Genomic DNA, 20,675 nt, shown 5'->3' with positions numbered 1-20,675 from the left:
AAGGAGATGACCAGAGCCGGCGAGATGAGATGGTTCAAAATGACTAAAGCGTGGAGGACATTCATTCAGTCAAGTTTTAAGGAGATTTAATGCAGGGGGCATTCTGTATTTTATATAGCGCCTTTTCTCCGGAAAAAAACCCCACAAATTTAAAGCTCTGTGACGTCACCGATTTAGAAAGATGCGCATTTTTAGGATGTGGTGGAAAACTGGAAAACTAAGAAGCACACAAGGCGCAACATAAATGAATGCATTAGGATGATGATGATGATGATGATGATGATGATGATGATGATTTTTGTTATTTCTTTGGACACGTGGCACCCTTTCGGGTTTGCTCAGTAAACTGAAGGTGCGCTTGGCTGACTCTGCGCATGCCCAGTAAGCGCAGGACGTGTCCGTCTTCCCCGTTTCAGTTTGGAGGTCCACCTTTCGTAACAAAGATCCGTAAACACCAACGTGTGTGTGAGTTGGGGGGTCGGGGGGGCGCACTCAAGTGTACTCATGTTAGTGTGCAGTAAGCCTGAGTCTCAGACGGAGACCCCAACAGGGCTTTAGAGTCGGGGGGCCAACTCTGATATTAGCTGGCCAACGGAGCGTGAAGGACTGAGTGGAGTCGTCACCTTTGTCACTTGGATGATCCGCGGCTTGTTAGTGACAGCTGCTGGGCTTGTTAGGGACCGCTAGATGAACATCTCAAGCTTCAGAGTGACAGCTCGCTCCTCCTCCTCCTCCTTTTTTTTTTTTTGAATCCCCCAGAACGAGGGGCTCTTCACTGAACGACTTCATCGGCCCTCCACTTGTTCCTCGCCAGTGATTTGTGGCTTTTTCCATCTTGTTTAACAAGGCGTGAAAGCCGCCGTTGGAATGGCTTCCAGATGTTCTCAGCTCATCACACTTTGGAGTGTCTCGAACCCTTTCGTGCGTGTAAGGACCCGGTGTCACCGCTGCCCAGTCCCGGGAGGCTGTCTTACACACACACACACACACACCGGCTCGGGGTCCCTGACTTTCACACCGCTGACCACATTCAGCTTACCACGTTTATATTTAGCAGCGCGTGAAACCCAATGCGCCTGTTAGCTGACCTTCAGCGAGGCCCCCTCCTGGCACAAGTGGCGTGTCGCCGAGGGAGACGAGGTCATCTGCGACATGTCGGATAGACGGGGCACTGCAGCGAAATCCTCGAAGGCGTTAAGGAAAAGTTCAAAAGATGAGTCGGGGGAGAGACGGGCCGCTTGAGTTTAGGGGACAGGAACGATTAAAACTACGACCAGCCTCACCTGGGGCACCGGGCGAATGACGTCAGCAAATGGCTCGCGAGATGCCATCCATGGCTGCTCAGTACAACCGCGTCAGGTCAGCAGCGTGGCTTTCACGCAAGTGCCCCACGGGATAGGGCGGGGCCAGAGGAGGAAGGTATGACGTCAGACTTGTTTGATCTCCGTCCTTATTGGCTGGTAATGAGGTTGAGGTTGGCAGTGTGCACTGATCTGGTGGTGATGATGATGATGATGATGGTGTTTATTTATTCATCATCCTGAATGCAGGGTACATCTTGTTATTTCAACTGACATTTAACCTCTGCTCCATACCATGCCCATCAGCAAACAGCTTATTTTGCAAGCTGACACCCAATCATCCCGTCCCCCCAACATCTGACCCCACCCCATCCCAAGTCCTCCAGCAAATGCATTATCTTACATTGTGACAACTCCGCCCCGTCCCCAGTCCATCAGTGGCCACCTTATTATATGTGGTGATACTCAATCATTGTGCTCCACCCACATCTGACTCCGCCCAATTCCACTTTAATTAGTGAACACCTTATCTTATATAGTGACACTCAGTCGTCCCACCCCACCCACATCTGACCCCATCCCATCATGCCATGTCACTCAGCAAACACCTTATTTTATATGAATGCGCTCAGTCATCCCACTCTGCGCATGATTCACGGTGAAGACCCTCATCCTCCATTTGGTTAGCAATGTCTGTGGGGTGGTCTGCTTTGACCACCCAACAGTCCACAAAGGGTTCATCATTGAGAGATCAGACGAAGGGGGCAATGACGTTACCTGTCACCCCCACAGCCTGTACTGTAGCTCAAAGCACAGCAGCGACTCCACTTTCTGTGCCAGCTGAAGAGGGTAAGCCTTGCATGCCATGCCCTCGCTACTTTCTACAGGGGGCACCATCACTGACAGGTAAGGGAGCTCAACACAGGTAATCTGGAAGTGCCCTAGACAAGAGAGACACTGCAGAAAGGCGCTACACAGGGTCATCTCAGCAGCATCGTAGGCCCCCGGGGCAGAGTAGTGTGCTAGGGTCCCTGTTTTGATAGCAAAATTAAAACATGCATTGGCATCAGAAACATTGTGGGCCCCTGGCCAGTGCCCATTGTGCCCATACATTAAGACACCCCACTGCTGCATAAAGCCACAAGAATCATGTCCGTCACTGAAACCTAAAAAGTCATGTGACCAACTCGGGGACATACAGCAGGGAACTTGTGACGTGTCGTGAGATGGGTTTCAAAATCAAAAGGCACTATATAGGACCACAAAGTCAGCAGCCTGAACACCACATCACCAGAGAGGGCTCTGACTGCCATGTACCTGTGCAGTGCCATGGGACCAGTTCCACTACAGAAAGGCACTACGGTATATAAGAAGGACAAAGCTGCAGGTTTAAAGCCCACCAATAACTCCATCTGGGAACAAAGAGGGAGTCACCTTAGCAGACCTTAAGGAAAGACAGAAATGACCATCCGGTGGCCCAAGACCACTGAATATAAGGGTCAGTCACAATCACTGAGACCTGACTGTCACGTCATCTGTGACACTGCAGTGAATATATGACGTGCCATTAGATGGCCTGAAGAAAGGCACCATACAAAACCACAAGGCCGAAACCTGAAAGTCCTGTGTCCTATGAGATGGCTTACACTCTAGAAAGGCCAGTCTCTGTCATGTCACCTGTGAGAGCTGCTACGGCAGTGACACTGTAAAGTCACTGGATGGACTTCACTATAGAAAGGCACTATATAAAACTACATGGCCAGTCTCAGTCACTGAAACCTGAACGTCACATCACCTGTGACACTGCAGTGAATATGTGACGTGCCATAGGGTGAGTTAGACTGTAGAAAGGCACAGGGTCAGAGGCCATCGCTGAAACCCGAAAGCCATGTCACCCACCAGGGCTTGTGCTGCTCTGACATAAGATGGGGGTGTCAGGATATAAAACCACAAAGCCATTCTTCATCACTGAATGACACTCTAAAGCCACATCACCTCTGCGGGCTCCTATTACAGTGGACCTGCAAAGTGCCACGGGATCAGCTTCACTGTGCAAAGGCGCTATATTAATGGATGACATCGCGCAAGAGGGAGTCCCCTTACCAGACCTTTTGGAAATATGCAGATGACTATACTGCACCCTGAGACCACTGTAGAAAGGCACTATATGACACCATAGGGTCAGCCATAATCACTGAAACCTGAATGTCACGTCACCTGTGACACCGCAGTGAATATATGAAGCGCCATAAGGTGAGTTAGACTGGAGAAAGGCACTACATGACACCACAAGGTCAGGGGCCATCGCTGAAACCTGAATGTCATATCACCTGTAGAAGCCTTAAAATGCCAGGCCTGGGTTTCACTAGAAAAGGGCACCTTGGCACACCCCAATGTCATGGCCCTGCCATGAAACCTGACAGGCATGTCACCTGAGAGAGTCCCTACTGCAGTGTACCTGTAAAGTGCCATGGGATTGGCTTCAGGACAGAAAGGTGCTATATAGATAGAAAAGGCTGCAGATTTAAGGCCAAGGAAGAAGTCCACCTGAGAAATGAGAGAGAGTCACCGTGGTGGACCATCAGTGAAGGTGGGCAGTAAACGACACCACAACAAATGACATTCGCCATCAGGGAGCCTTCAACCACAAGGCAGGGGACGTTCACTCAGCAGGTATTGCTGGTTTCTTGTCACTTTCCAAATTTCAGCCATCTCTCCTTTGGCATTCATATAGCGCCTTTCATTGCATGAGCTCTGCTGAAATGCTTTGCAAACAGAGAAGGGAATGGAAGGGGAGAGATGACCCTAACAGAACTCTTCTTGAGCGTCACGTGGCCTGCTGACATCCCTCCTCCTCCTCTTCCTCAGCCCCTCTTTGTGGTTTTTTTTAATGACTTGTAAAGTGGGGCAGCGGGCAGCTGGACGCGTGAGAAGAACACTTGAGAGATCCGTCACAGCGTGCAGCGAGAAATGAGCTGACAAAGTGGCAACAGGGTCCGCGGCGGCCCACCGCTCCTCACACCTGCCACGGCCTGACCCGGGCATCCACAATCGGCGCATTGTGCTGCCGGGATTGCGTTACACTCTGATTAGTGCATCAGCTCAAGACCACCACCACCCCCCCCACCCCCAGCAGGGTGGGCAACAGGGGATCAGAGTTCTGGACATGAGCGCTTTAACAGACCTTGGCTGGGGGTGAGTGGGGGGGGTCACAGCAGACGTAAGAGAACAAGTGGGGCAGCTTGTGGATCAGTGAGGGAGAGCAGCAGGCAGACACAGGGAGAACATGCCAACTTGTGTGGGCACTGCCACTGCACGGACACAAAGTGACCAAGCATTCGGCCAGTGGTTGCAGTCTGGTATAATTGTGTCAGATGGGCTTTAAGGTTACTTGAGGGTCCGAGCAGGACAAAGGCACAAACATCTCCAGCCAGTCTGCCCTCAGGGCACAGTGCCAGTGCCAACCTCCTAATTAGCATAACATGCACTTGTCTAAGACCTGACACTAACATGCAGAGAACCACCCACACCTTGGACCAGGTGGTACCGGGCTGAGCAGAGAGGTGGGCAGGGAATTCAAAAATCCATCTGGGACTCGATCTAATCATCCAATCACTGCGCTCTAGGCAAATAAGCAGATAGAATTTACATAATCTGCATATCATTGTGTAGTGATTTGCATACATTAATGGTGGTCAGGGTTATGGAGTTCATTCCTGAGATTTGGTTAGACAGCCATCTGCTGTCAGAATCTCTTTAGCAATTCATCGAGTCAGTCAGATAATTAGCGACTAGCCAATCAGCTGCTCATCAATCAGTCATTACCAGCTAATTGGTCATCTTGTTAAAAATGAAGGGACCCCTCAATGGTGGGCGTAAAAAACAGCCAGCTGGATAACTGCAGCCAATGAGGTCATCAAAGATGAAGTACGCGGCTCATTGAAGAGATGAACTAAGCGAGCAACTGCAACTTCTGAAGGGAGAGGACGTCACCGGTCAGCGTCACATTGTCACCTCAGAGCTGCTCTGTGAGGTGTGGCCAGTCAATCAGAAGGCCACAGTTAGGGAATACAGAAAACACCCTGGCAGAACTGAGCTCATTGGCGCGATCATTCGTCTGCTACCATTTTGTTAATTGTCATTAACTGGAGCGAAGTCACAAGTTAGGCTGTTGACTTATTCAGCAGTGACAAGCCAGCTCTTCAGTGGTCACTCGGTGAGCACAGCCGTCCACCTAGTCTTGCTGTCAGGTTTTTGGAGCTCCTATCGCCATTTCCTGACTCCCAATTGCCAGGCCTGTCCATTCTTTACTCTTTTATGTTTGGTCACTCCCTGTCCACTTGTGTGACTCTGATGCTGGTCTTGTGTGATGGTGGCTGACCATTGACTGAAATATCACCGTCCGTAACTCATTAGCCCACTGTGAGGAGAGCTGAGAGAGTCCCAGACGCAACCCACCAGCTCTACTTGTCTTTCCTCATCAAATACCAGGCTGGGGAAGGATGAATGGAAAGTAAACGTGGGAAGAGACAAAAATGATGAAAGGCACTATATAATAGATAGATACTTAGCGTAGTTGGCAGGATTATATAGATAGATAGATAGATAGATAGATAGATAGATAGATAGATAGATAGATAGATAGATAGATAGATAGATAGATAGATAGATGAAAGACACTATATGATAGATAGATAGATAGATAGATAGATAGATAGATAGATAGATAGATAGATAGATAGATAGATAGATAGATAGATAGATAGATAGATAGATAGATAGATGAAAGGCACTATATAATAGATAGATAGTTAGATTGCGTAGTTGGCAGGATTAGATAGATAGATAGATAGATAGATAGATAGATAGATAGATAGATAGATAGATAGATAGATAGATAGATGAAAGATACTATATGATAGATAGATAGATAGATAGATAGATAGATAGATAGATAGATAGATAGATAGATAGATAGATAGATAGATAGATAGATAGATAGATAGATAGATGAAAGGCACTATATAATAGATAGATAGTTAGATTGCGTAGTTGGCAGGATTAGATAGATAGATAGATAGATAGATAGATAGATAGATAGATAGATAGATAGATAGATAGATAGATAGATAGATAGATAGATAGATAGATAAAAGGCACTATATAATAGATAGATAGTTATATAGCGTACTTGGCGGGATTAGATAGATAGATAGATAGATAGATAGATAGATAGATAGATAGATAGATAGATAGATAGATAGATGAAAGGCACGATATGATAGATAGATAGATAGATAGATAGATAGATAGATAGATAGATAGATAGATAGATAGATAGATAGATAGATAGATAGATAGATGAAAGGCACTATATAATAGATAGATACTTAGATAGCGTAGTTGGCAGGATTAGATAGATAGATAGATAGATAGATAGATAGATAGATAGATAGATAGATAGATAGATAGATAGATAGATAGATGAAAGGCACGATATGATAGATAGATAGATAGATAGATAGATAGATAGATAGATAGATAGATAGATAGATAGATGAAAGACACTATATGATAGATAGATAGATAGATAGATAGATAGATAGATAGATAGATAGATAGATAGATAGATAGATAGATAGATAGATAGATAGATGAAAGGCACTATATAATAGATAGATAGTTAGATTGCGTAGTTGGCAGGATTAGATAGATAGATAGATAGATAGATAGATAGATAGATAGATAGATAGATAGATAGATAGATAGATAGATGAAAGATACTATATGATAGATAGATAGATAGATAGATAGATAGATAGATAGATAGATAGATAGATAGATAGATAGATAGATGAAAGGCACTATATAATAGATAGATAGTTAGATTGCGTAGTTGGCAGGATTAGATAGATAGATAGATAGATAGATAGATAGATAGATAGATAGATAGATAGATAGATAGATAGATAGATAGATAGATAAAAGGCACTATATAATAGATAGATAGTTATATAGCGTACTTGGCGGGATTAGATAGATAGATAGATAGATAGATAGATAGATAGATAGATAGATAGATAGATAGATAGATAGATGAAAGGCACGATATGATAGATAGATAGATAGATAGATAGATAGATAGATAGATAGATAGATAGATAGATAGATAGATGAAAGGCACGATATGATAGATAGATAGATAGATAGATAGATAGATAGATAGATAGATAGATAGATAGATAGATAGATAGATGAAAGGCACGATATGATAGATAGATAGATAGATAGATAGATAGATAGATAGATAGATAGATAGATAGATAGATAGATAGATAGAAGGCACTATATAATAGATAGATAGTTATATAGCGTACTTGGCGGGATTAGATAGATAGATAGATAGATAGATAGATAGATAGATAGATAGATAGATAGATAGATAGATAGATAGATAGATAGATAGATAGATAGATAGATGAAAGACACTATATGATAGATAGATAGATAGATAGATAGATAGATAGATAGATAGATAGATAGATAGATAGATAGATAGATAGATAGATGAAAGGCACTATATAATAGATAGATAGTTAGATTGCGTAGTTGACAGGATTAGATAGATAGATAGATAGATAGATAGATAGATAGATAGATAGATAGATAGATAGGAAAGGCACTATACAATGATAGATAGATAGATAGATAGATAGATAGATAGATAGATAGATAGATAGATAGATAGATAGATAGATAGATAGATAGATAGATAGATAGATAGAAGGCACTATATAATATATAGATAGTTATATAGCGTACTTGGCGGGATTAGATAGATAGATAGATAGATAGATAGATAGATAGATAGATAGATAGATAGATAGATAGATAGATAGATAGATAGATAGATAGATGAAAGGCACTATATAATAGATAGATACTTAGATAGCGTAGTTGGCAGGATTAGATAGATAGATAGATAGATAGATAGATAGATAGATAGATAGATAGATAGATAGATAGATAGATAGATAGATAGATAGATGAAAGGCACTATATGATAGATAGATAGTTAGATTGCGTAGTTGGCAGGATTAGATAGATAGATAGATAGATAGATAGATAGATAGATAGATAGATAGATAGATAGATAGATAGATAGATGAAAGGCACTATATGATAGATAGATAGATAGATAGATAGATAGATAGATAGATAGATAGATAGATAGATAGATAGATAGATAGATGAAAGGCACTATTTAATAGATAGATACTTAGATAGCGTAGTTGGCAGGATTAGATAGATAGATAGATAGATAGATAGATAGATAGATAGATAGATAGATAGATAGATAGATAGATAGATAGATAGATAGATAGATAGATAGATAGATAACATAAAGGTCCCACCACAACATGACTGTCTTCTTCCCAGTGTCCCCTCCCTCCCGCACTGTGACACATGTGACCTACTGGACTGTGAGCCTGGGTGACTTGAGTCAGCACAGGTGACAAAACAAGCAGAGCCCTGTGAGGGCATGTGACCTTTGTAGTGACCAGCTAAGAGTGTCAACAGAAGGAAAACACCCCCCCCCCACCGATCCCCCCAATCCCACCTACTAAAGTGCTTAGTATTACGATATCCATGAAACTCGAGTCTCGCATGCTATAAATAGTAGTAATGGCCCCTGAATGATGGTGCCACTAATTGTGCCCGCATGCCTGCTGGGTACAGCACTCATTGCCAAAGTCCCTGGCGTGTGGAGACATTTCTGATGAGGCTCACTAGTGACTCAAGGCCTTGAAAGCAGATCCCGTCATTGGGCGTCTATAAATACACAAGGCGAGCTACAGGGGAATTCGTTTTCTCCTGAGTCAGTAAGCCGCTGGCACCTGCCCAGTCGCCAGGCATTTTCTGTGATTTTCCTGGCCGGCAGCTCGCCACTCCTTTTGTATTCTTGTAATTTTATTGACAAAATGACACAAAGCCATCATTCCCTGATAGCCCCCATATGTGGTGGCCAGCCTGATGATATCTGCCTGCCCGTCCTCAGAGGCCAATGCTTGTGCCAAACAGGACTTTTGTTGCACCAGTCATTCCTGTCCAGAGGTCACTGGGCACACTGGTCACACTCAGCTGGCCAGCCATTTACTTTGGTAGTTGACCGAGGTCTGGAGTTTGTCACTTCAGATTACATGATGTCTCACTAGTTGTACCTTCAACTGGCATCCTCTTTAAGCCATTGTGACTGAGGGGTCCTGGGATCATCCTAGTGCCATCGACGAGGGTCTCTGCTTGGCCCTCATGTTGTTGAGCGGTCATCATTCTGGCACTGGACACAGCAGACCGGTCCATCTGAACTCTAACTACTGAGCGGGCGTATCGATGTCAGCCCCAATGTGGACCTGGAGGACTGCTTTGAGCCCAGGCCCCCTGTCTGAGCTGTATAGCCCCCCATTGTCTTTTCTCAGACTCCGCTGTTATTTGTTGCCATATCCCATTTCATTTCACCATCATGGGGTCCGTCTTAGTTTATTTCCATCAATATTTTCTTTATCTGAACCCAGGTCCCCTTGCCCTTTCAGTTCATACTTGGAGGAGACTTCACTTTATATAGCGCCTTACAGCAGCACACCTGGAACCCATCTCAGCAACATAAGGTCCAAGGCCTGAATGGGGTGCCAGGCTATCTCAGTGCCCACTCATGCAGATGCCAGCTTCGAATTGCCAGCTCACCCAACTTGAACATCATGTGTGATGAAGACCCAGATTGGCATGGGGAGAACATGAAAACTCCATGGAGACCTTCCAGATAGGTATGGGGATTTGAACCCAAGTTACTGGATCCATGACTTGTGACCAATTAAGGGTGGTAGAATGTGAGGGGGACAACAAAATCGATACAGACAGCCATGGCTTATGGGATTTGAACCCAGGGCACTGGGTTCTATGAGGCAGTCGCACCAACCACTGAGCCACCAAGCCTCCCCGAGGACTTTGATTTACTACAGCAGGGGACAGGTGACTGGACACACGTTCACTGAACTTGTCCCCCTGGGGTTTGCAGCTCCTCTCTGTGCACACTGGGGGCGCACTGCCTACCCACCCAAGGAAAGCCAGAGGTAGGCTTGTTTGAAGGCTCCACCCACAGACTCGGCAGTGGGATCTCCGAATGACAGAGCGATGCTCACGTGTGTCCACCAAACTGGACTGGTTGGGGGGGGGGCACTCTGACCTTCTACTAGCAGATTATGGGCTGTCCATGTGGTGCACCTCTTGGCTTATTTCAGTTTGCTTCATGTCTTATTAATGAGCGTCTTGTTACACTGTGGCCCCCGAGATGTGGGTGAGACCACCGGATGGAGGAGAGTTCAGCCAGTCTGACTCTGGGACTGCTGACATGACCCACTATGTTCTGCTGTGTGCACACATGGGGTCAAAAACCGTAAAGCCCCTCAAGGCCGAGACCCCCCCTTATATAGCGCCTTTCATAAGGCACACTCTCATAAAACCTACAGCCTTATATGGCGCCTTTTGCTGCCTACACGATCCCAAGGAGACGTACAAGCCTCGTTATTATCAGTTTTTAATATAGTGCCTTTCAATGGGGGTCCCATCACATGTACAAAGTCATTTTGCACATTCAGCACCATGATGACTACGAACACCTTGAACAATAAAGTCATTAAGCATGGGACCTGTTTAAGCCCTCGTGTCATATAGCGCCTTTGAGGAGCTGTACAGGGACATGAAGAAGACCAGCCATGTTGTGGTGCCAGGTCATCTTCTCCTGCCTCCACCTTTCATCACCACCTTTATGTGTCTTTTCAGGCTGTGACAGGTGAGGGTGGCTGACACCACAGCTGAATGTCACGAGGTGCTGTGGCCCAGTGCTGGTGTCACGCCCTGGACTGTTAAACACGAGGATGACAGTTCCTGCCAATTAACATCATTGTCCGCTTGTTGGCATTCACCAACGTCACAGTCCTCCTTGCTGAGTTTATTTGTCCTCTCCACGTCAGGACGTCCAGCTCTTTACCCGATCTGCTCTTCTCTTACTGCTTTGAAAGGCGCTATATGAAGATGGCCTTGGCTTGAAGGACTCCTAAGCTGCCACACTAAATGGTTCAGTGTGGCCCCCTAGTGGCTAAGACATTCGGCTAATTCAGCCCCAGAGGCAGAGCCATTTATTAAGGGGAGTGAAGGGGGTGGGGGGGGGGGGTGCTTTCCCGGGTCCGGTGGTCCCATAAACTTGTAAACACATACGTGTCAAAATATTAAGTGATGCATGAAACTGGCGTCTTGTGGCTGTCAGCCTGCCATTTTATTCTACCTCCTGTCACCACTGAAACTCCCTCATTGCTAATATTGTTTTCTCCCCGGGCCCACCACTAAGTGCTAACTCCTGGGGGTCTTACTGAAATATTTGACTGTTACCCACAAAAGCATCATGGGATGGCGTTCTTGCTGCAAAGGCGCTATATAAACCCTTGTGTGTTTTTTCTCCTAGATGACTGGCACAGGTGTCCTGTCCAGGTCTTCCTCCCTGTGACTATAAACTGGACGAGTGGTCGAGCAGATGGCTGGACAGCTGGCGTTCTTCATTTTTGTTGGGTGCAGCTCCTAAACTCGACCTCCAGGGGGAGCCGTGCCAAGGTGTGACTTTGGTCAGATGCTGGACTTTGACTTCCCACCCTGTCCAGGGCCACATGGAGCCTTTGTGACATCAGGAACATCCAAAGGAGACCACAGCCTATCAGGAGTGGCAGGCCAGGGTTCAAGGCTTCAAAAGGAAGGCGCTACTTTTGATGTGTCTCTGTCTTCATGGGGGCTTAAAGCATTGTGGGGGGGGGGGGCTTTGATTATTGTTCAGCCACCTCCTTCTTGTGTGGATTTTTTCTCCTTTTCATGGCATCACCTGAGCGTTAACAGCTGGGCAATCAGGGAAACCATCGGCACATGGCAGTGGGTGTGGGCAAAGGCGCCATCAGGTGGAAATGACAATGTGTCGCTATTCCTTAAAACACTTAAGAAGTGGAATAAGCTGTCACTTCAGGCTCTGTCAGATGTCATAAAATGACTGACAGTGTGGCCCACAGCACCAGTAGAGGAAGCCACCCAAGTGCTGAGTGGCCCCAAGCCACAAGACATGACAGCATAATGACTGCTCAGAGTCACCACTCATTCTACCGAACGGCCACTTCTCATTGGTCAAAGCACATCGTGACAGGAAGTGAGGTGAAGTGGCTTTGGACTGCTGGCTTCAAACTCTGTGGTTACAGGTTCAGATCCCACTACTGACACCACATCACGTCACCTGCCTGGGCTGACTTGTGACTTCCAGCAGGCCCTCCTCTTAAATCCCCCAGCAGAAACAGAAGTGACGTCCCGGTTCTACCAGCTGCCAGTCTTCAGATTGGAGGGCAAACGAGAGCAAAGTGCAAAAGACATTGCCAACCTGCACCCCCTGGCATTGGTGTCTTTGGGGGTTCCTGATTATTTTTGGATATCATACACATGTCCTATAGTAGGAAGCCCCTTTATTTTTGGTCCATCATGTATGATTTAGGCCCCCCCCAGATTAAAGTTATGTCATTACATGAAAACGTGTGAAACCCCCAGGACACCCCCTATGCCATAGACAAGGATAAGATGGGCACAAAACCCCAAGGATGTGCCCCCCAGCTGTTCAGTTTTATATACATAGAAGACCACATGTGACAACCTCAGAGGGGGCTAAGACCCTGATACCTGAAAATCCAAGAAACACTTTTGACGGGTTGGGGGGGGATTACAAGAAGTACAGGAGAGTGTGAAATGTCCCCTACTTACATGTGGGTGACAACTAGAAGCCCAAAAGTCCCACTGCGGGTATATAAAAGGAAAGGGGCACGCGCTCTGTCAATTCCATGGTATGGACCCAGAGGGGCACCGTAACGAAGGGTGGCACGCACTCTGGACACCGACCATTGGACGAACTGCCCGCTATGGACACATGAGGGGCGCTGATGCCTAGGACTCCAAACGAGAGTCAGGATGTCAGCCCCGGGCTACCGGACATTCCCAGTAATAAAATAAAGTGGCGCCAGACAGCCAAGGGTAACGAAGACCACCAAACCTCCTTGCCTCAGAAGCCACATTCTGTCATTTCAGTCATCGTCCCAATCAATTAACGGCGACCGGCCAGTGGCCACGTCCAAAGTCACGAGAGCAGACAGGTGCCACGACGGTCCAGTTCGACGCACCAAGGCGTGGTGGACGAAGAACGGCAAGCGGGCAGACAGATGCGTGTCACGGACTTGGGGCCTTCTGGAATTCGTCGCCTCTTAATTGGCTGCTGACGGCATAAACGGGCACGTGACTGGTGAGAGTCAGGTACATATCTCATTCTATGGGTCATCGTGAGACTTTGGAGACGTTTGGGGGTCACTTCAGTTGACTGGACCCGATTAGGAGAGGCACCCAGCTGTCTATGGGGGCTTCAATGACCAGGCCATGAGACCGAAGGGGCTGCCAGCAGAGCTTAAAGACACGAAGGTGAGGAGGCTGCAGCACTGAAGACCCCCAAGAGCAGAGAGGCAGCTGTCATTCTTAAATGGAAGAGTCTGGAACAACCACAGCTCTTCCTAGACCTGGCAGTTAGTGGCGACCCAGAGCCTGAAGGACACTTTGGATGGGCAAATGGAAGAGAAACTTCCAGAAGGACAAGCAGCATTCATTCTGTTAATCTGTGCTTAATGGCAGAGCAGCCAAACAACACACGGGGGGCAGCTTGAAGTGCACAAGGCACCTAATGGACCCTCAGACAATAAGAAACGAGGTTCTATGATCTGATGGGACCAACATGGAACTGTGTCACCTCAATTCTAAATATCACATCAGGAGGAAACCTGCAGGCATGGTGAAGCCTGGTGGTCTTCATATCAGGAACTGGGAGGTCAGACAGGGTGGGAAGGTCCTGGACTTGAACATCCCTGGGGGGCTCAGACAACAGACACACACTGAAGGTCTCCAGTCAGAATGATAGACCCTGAGAGGACACGTCACACGTCAAAGCCAAGAAGATTCCAGGATGGGCTCACCTGAGCACTGAGTCTTGTGTCAGTGGGACAGTTCAGGTTTTTTATTTTCAAGAAGTTCTCAAACATTTTGTACGTCCTGCTCTCGTTTTATCACCCTGGGGTACCGAGAGGGTCTTGGTGGCAGAACAAAACAAATTCAGAATGATTTTGGTGCAGCGTGGAAAAAAACACCAAAGAGTCAGAGGCCTTAGTGACGGAGCCGTCGATTGACTTTCTGCACACTTTCTCTAAATGGGGACAGTTGGGTACATTTGCCATTTTTGCTCATCACTCTTCACTCAATAATCCATAATGACAAAGTGACAACAGAGCTACTGTACATTTATTAAAAATGAAAAGCTGAGATCTCTGGAGGCATTCAGACCCTTCATCCAGTAGCTGGCAGCAATTCCAGCTTTGAGTCTTCCTGGTGAGTCTCCCCAAGCTTGGCACACCTGGATTTGGCCAATCCACCCCATTGTTCCTGGCAGCTCCGTTAGGTTGGATGGGAAGTGCCTGTGAACGGCCATCTTCAGGTCTCCACACATGTCCTCTATGGGCTTTGGCCTGGTCACTCATGGACAGTCCTTAACTTGTCCCAAAGCCACTCCAGCATTGTCTTCCTTGGGTGCTTCTGAGTTGGAGGTCACAGGTTTCCTTGAAGGACCTCCCTGCGTTGGGCTGCACTCATCCTTCCCTCCATTCTGTCCCCAAGTCACCACCACCACCATGCTTCTTCACCAGGGGGTTGGTGTCAGGCGGGTGAGCTCTTGGCCACACAAGGGGCTAAGAGTTCATCCCAAAGACTTCAATGGTGGTCTCATCAGACCACAGAGTGTTTTTCTCAGGCTGCCAGAGTCTTTTAAATGCCTTTGACTCAGGAGTGGCTCCTGTCTGGTCACCTGACCATAAACACTTGATGGACCATAATCACCCAGGTATGGCCCACCTAAGGACAGCACAAAAGGCCAAGAGAAAGAAGCCCCCAGAGCTTAGAGCCTCCTTAACTCAGAGCCTAAAGGGCCAGGGCAGCCTGGAGGATGAAGATCAAGTGTCACATCACCGACTCTAAAGGCCACAAGGCCACAGGGGGGGCAGGATGATGACAGCAAACTGGCCGATAACTCTAAGGACCCCAGGTACGGCCCATCCAATAGCATCGAACCCACCTGCTTGCATGAGGGGCGACTGCTCCATCTCTGGATGGACTGTGCTCTCTCCCTTCGCCGGGAATATCCTGCTGAGATGTTTATCCTTCCGACAGGTTCCCCCATCTCAGCAGAGGACCCTTGAAGGTCTGCCAGAGTGACCGTTGGCTACTGGGTCACCTCCCTTCTTGCCCAGTTAATCAGTGTGGCCAGATGGCCCCCTCTTTGAAGAGTCCTGGTGGTCCCAAATATCTTCCATTTCTCAATTTTTGAGGCCATGGAGCTCCTGGGGATGCTCAGCGCTGTACAGACGGTTTGACCATCTTGTCCTGATCAACGCCTCACCACAGTTTCATCATGGTGCTCTATGGAGAGTTCCATGGACATCCTGGTTAGGTTTTTGTCCCGTCCTGCAGTGTGAATTGTGGGTCCACGTGGGTCTTCGACATGATGTCCAGTCAGTCCAGATGGCCAGAGGTAGAACCCACTCAAGTTCTTGAAACTTCTCAAGGTGAATCACAGCAGGCAGAACATACTGTGACATTTGTCCGGAATATTCTAAAGGTGACTGGCCACTCATCTGTCTGTGACCAGAAGCTGAAGCCTCAGTAAGTTATGCATCAGAACAAGGAGCAAGTCAACAGCTGAATGGCTTAGAAGCTCTGGAGTGGGCCACCATAGTCCTGACTTGAACCCACCAGAGATGCTGAAATGAGTGGTTGGCGTTCATCAACCTAGCCGTGTGCCTGAATGAAAGCAAAGAAGAACAAAGTGATGGACTGCCATCGAATGACCGGAAGCATTTATGATACAATCAAGTATTGAGGGGGGCAATTACTTTTTCACATGGATTTTTTTTTCAACAAAAGAAAGTCCTGATTTCAAACCTGTACTCGGTGTCCACTAGTGTTGCATTTTGTTTGAAGGTCTGAAGCTGAGGATAGGGGGGCACATACTTTTTCACAGCACCATGACAGCTCCATGGAGATCTTCACTCCACTCCAAAGCTGTGCCCCCTGCACGTCTTAACAGCTCAATGTCTGATTTTACATGAAGTGTCAGGCGGCGTCCCACTAGCAGCTGCCCAGCCGGCGTAACCCGAGGAGCCGTGGCCATGAAACTGGACACTGCTTAATGTCCAGTGGCCCAGCAGCTCTGATTGTTTTTGGGAACCTAAGCTGTGTTGGCTAATGGGACATGTGACCCAGCCCTCCACGTCCACTCCAACTGAATAACTAAAAGCTCGCCGTAGATCAGTGTCTGGCATTCCTCGGTGACACAGGAGGAGCAGGAGGAGGTGGTGGACGGTCAGTTGAAGGCCACCCTGCTTGCCCGAACTCCAATGGTGTTTGTTCCATTTCTGCACTGCTTCGGACTTCTGCAAAGTGCCCCATGGCCAGACTGACCCCAAGGTAACACAAGGAGAGTGAGATGGATGCCCAGATCCATTTTACAAACACGGCACCGTTTAATTGTCCACCAGGGTGTTGAATCATAGGCTGACCACCTTGGACATTCAGTCACTTTTTACGGAGCCAAATAGTTCAAAACATAATCCAACCATCTGTCTGTTCATCCATCCATCTCCCTAACCCTGAACATAATGGAAGGAGAAGATTAAAGCTTGGGAGTTGGGGGGCTCTTTATGGTCACTTCTGCTGGACACTGGAGAGGACAATTTCAATACAGATCTGTCCATCCATCTTCAGTCCATTTCCATGACAGGACCGTATGAAGGCTCAGAGGGACATCTCAAAGCCCCTGAAAGTCATCATCAAGTCCACCAGTTGGACATCAAGAAAGCTGAGGAGTAAAAATCCATTGACGGGACAGCAGCCTGCCCAGATGGGGGGACTCCATCATGGCACCTGAGCCACATGGCCAGTGTGTGGGGCAGGGGGGGACACTTTGTCCAACTTGAAGGCTGCTGGTGGCATCACCTTGAGAAGTCAGGGGATGAGATGGACATCCGCCACGCAAAGGGATGAGCAAAGGGAGAGTACGACATAAACAAACAGGCGCTTCTGGATTTACCTCTGTGGGCCCATCGATCAGCTGAGGTGATTTGCCATCCAAAGTGCCACTAAAGCACCTATAAGCCCCGTCACCCTGGTCACCTCCTGACCCAAAGCTCAGCTGACTTCTTCTCGGTTAACTCAACTCTATTGGTCATTTGGCTGCTGTGCTCTTGAGCTTTTCTCAGCTCTTTAATGCCCGGGTCTCTCACTCAGCGTCTTGGTGGCACCTCACTTAAATGGGCACACTGTCCTATTCCATCCATTTGGGGACCATGTGCTGCCACCTAATGGCTGGGAGGTTAAGTCAAGTCAAGGGTTAACGATCCATGGCTCTGACCAGTGGTATGGCCTGCCCTCTGGTACCCTGGCACACCCTGTACATTTCTCTCCTTTAACTGGCCAGCTTTATGCTCACAGTGCCTGCTGCCCCCTAGTGTTGCTCTTTCACATACACTGACTGGTGTTTGTCTGACTGGGTCTTGCTGGACTGTGACATCTGCCACCCTTTCATGTTCCAACTGGACAGAGCAGCACTTGACTGGCATCACAAAAAGGTAAGTGTGGAAGAGTGGTCAGCCAACGGGGGCACCCAAATGTAAGGGCCAACCAAATGACTGATGTGACAGTTCTGCAAGAGAAAGGAGCCCAAATCCCAAAAGGCAGCTCATCGGAATGCAGCGAGGAAGACCCAGGGCTGGTCATCCCGCCACAGAGGTCCCAATAGTGGTCCGCACCTTGGCATTAATATAAGTTCAGTGTCATCAGTAATAACAAAGTCAATGCTTTTACAATTCAGGGGTGACAAAGTCCAACTGCAGCTCAGCTCATCCAGACACCTACTAACTCTCTAAGATAGGGGGCGCTGATGCCCAAATCTAGGATATCATAGGCTGGCACTCCTGAATGTCCTTGGATTGGCCAGAGCTCCTGGCAGTGTGCACACCAGTGTGACCTCCTTGGGCTCATGGACTCGGAGATGAGCTCTGCACTCTTACTATGTGGACACGAAGACATACTGGACTGGTCTGGACTGGACTGGACTGGACTGGATGGTTGGAGAACTGAACATCCTGTCTACACCTGTCCTTGTGGACAGGTCAACAGACGTGGTCTAATGTGACATTAAGACTGCAGTACACCTTGTAACAAGACAGAGAATGTCACCAAGGTGCCCCCAAAGCCATTGACAATCCAATGTCCAGGTGTCCGCTGTTTCCACGGTCGACTGCCCTTATTAGACACACAAACCACTGAGATGATGTGCCTCTCTGCCCACCGCAGCCCTACTGGACATCTCTGGTCAGCTCCCTTGACAATGCCTGGCCATTCTTGATTTTAAGGGGGGGCTCAGTTTATAAATTAATAGATTGAGGCCATCAGATTTCTGCCATTCTGCCCACCGCCAGGCAGTTAGTGTCTTCTGCAAGGCACCCATGATGCCACTCCTGAGTGCCATGCCAACTGCTGCTCTGTTCATATATCTTATTTTCTGCTGATGGATGCACATTGCTTGAGATTCAGCTCAACCTTAACACTAGCCAGGGGTGGACCACCCTGCAAGGACAGTCATGTCTTATTATTTACTGTGACACTAAGGCAGCCCCCTTTCTTCTATTCTAGTATTCCTTTGGAGTGGCCATGGGTGAGGTTGGCACCCCAGCGTCCTGATTTCATTCGAGTGCAGCACTGGAGAGTTTGAGTAGATGATCGCACTTGGCATGACTGCTGGCACCTGAAGGGTGGGTGAGTCGACACAGAGTCACACATGCTGCCAGCTGCTGAAAAGGCAAGGACACCATCCAGAGAAAAATGTAATTCAAAGTGGGCACAACCACTGGGGGAACTAGCATGTGACTTCACAAGTGTGTATAGTATGTCAAGGGGGCATCAGCTGGCAGGAAGTGCACCGCCAGGGTAGTGTGCTTCCAGAAGTGAGCAGTGCTGGCTGGCAGAACTGTGCCATCGGGGACATAGCTACCTGAAGTGGGCCATCAAGGGGCAATGTTTCCAGAATTGGGTCACCAAGTGGGCCACCAGGGCCAGTGATGCAAGTAGTGTGACACATCTGGGCGTTCTTACCAGGAGTGGGCAATTGGGGGGCCGTGTGTCCAGAAGATTTCACACAGCAACTGAGGACTGACATTTTACCTCCCCATCGAGAGAGAACAGACCAGGAGGGACAGTCAGATGGTACAAGATGCCAGCGCTTTCAGAAAAGTGGGCAGCCACAGCAGCAGGAGCAGATAGCCTGTGGCCCAAAAGATGTCACCAGGCAGTACAAACGCACACATAGAGGGGCACATGTGGTCCGCTTTGGCCACACCAGTCTCAACCCTTTGATGTGGAGATGTCACCGGCGATGGCAGATGGAACACACACAGGCACGACAAGTGGCCGTCCCCACATGTCCCCAGGAGACCAGCAGGTGGGAAGGAGGGGTCCCAGCGGCAGGTAGCACTGCCAGCTCCTGGGTGGTCTCTCTGCGGCCTGCCGCACAAATGGTTAACAGAACGTGCCACTCGCTCGTCTTTCGCTTTGTGGAAAGTGCAGAGCTGTGGGGATCCGACCATGAAACAAGAGCCTAGTGCTCCCCCCTCACTCCACACTTTATTCCTAATGGATGGGCTTTGCAGTTTTGTGGACATTCCGAAATAGTCCTTCACAAATAAGTGATGTGGGCACACACTGGGCTGAGGGGTCTCAAAACATTCATGAGGGTCCACAGACAAGAATGGCAGCTGAGGGTCCTAACCATGCATGATAAAGCTGGATGCATGTATAAAGACAAAGAGGGCTCGGGCTGCCGGATCATTCTTTGTGTTTATAGCGCCTTTCAAAATGAACTTCACCTCAAAGCATCAGGAGGTTTAAGTTTCTGCTTTAAATATAAAAAGTTAACACATATTGACAGAATTATATAGTGCCTTTCAAAATGAATTCCATCCCTAAATGAAGTCAGCAATGTACAGTGCCAGCCTCTAACCGGTTTAATCCAGTTTAGCATTAGGCACAGACAGGATGGCAGGCCACTACAGCATCCATCGTCCTTACACGGTGCCCACCCAGCCACACGTAACGAGAAACATGCAAACTCCACAGAGACATCTACTGGGCAAGGGGTCTGGGGGCAGCAGTGCTAGC

This window comes from Erpetoichthys calabaricus, chromosome 2 (genome assembly GCF_900747795.2).
Source record: "Erpetoichthys calabaricus chromosome 2, fErpCal1.3, whole genome shotgun sequence".
NCBI classification, from domain to species: Eukaryota; Metazoa; Chordata; class Cladistia; order Polypteriformes; family Polypteridae; genus Erpetoichthys; species Erpetoichthys calabaricus.
Note: the sequence above shows the minus strand (reverse complement) of the source record.